This window comes from Trachymyrmex septentrionalis, unplaced genomic scaffold (genome assembly GCF_001594115.1).
Source record: "Trachymyrmex septentrionalis isolate Tsep2-gDNA-1 unplaced genomic scaffold, Tsep1.0 scaffold19, whole genome shotgun sequence".
Lineage (NCBI taxonomy): Eukaryota > Metazoa > Arthropoda > Insecta > Hymenoptera > Formicidae > Trachymyrmex > Trachymyrmex septentrionalis.
The window spans coordinates 3,640,642-3,641,134 of record NW_017305071.1 but is presented as its reverse complement, the minus strand read 5'-3'; positions in this window follow the sequence as shown (position 1 = coordinate 3,641,134).

The following is a 493-nucleotide window of genomic DNA, read 5'->3' as shown; positions in this document are numbered from 1 at the left end:
CGGTCAGCGGAGATTAGCGATCACCTCCGTTACCCAGAATTAATTGGCGTGATGATTAGTGAGCGAGCATGACGTGTTTGCGCGAATAATCCGTCCTGCCGCATACGATCGCGGTCTCATCGCTTCGCGGCGAGGCGAGGCGAGAGGCGACTGTAGAGGCGGCGAGTTTGTAAAATCATACGTACGATAACACCGAGGTATTTACGAGCGAGTCGAGAGCACGAGCAGTCGGCAGGTGCTCGTGGCAAAAGGTGGTTGGTTGTCTCGAGACAGCCTTGAAGGGAGAGAAAGAGAGATCGGCGGCGATGTGCACGGGTCGTTGCTTTCGGCATGCGATGAGAAAACAAAATTAGTCGCTCGCACCTACCAGCGAATTCATCGTCAGGTAGACCTCGCTGCTCGCGCGAATCGCCCGATCCTCGTCTCGCTCTCTCGCGCGAAATGAGAGTGAACCTTCTCCCTCCCTGTCCGTGAATTGCACGATTACGTCGAG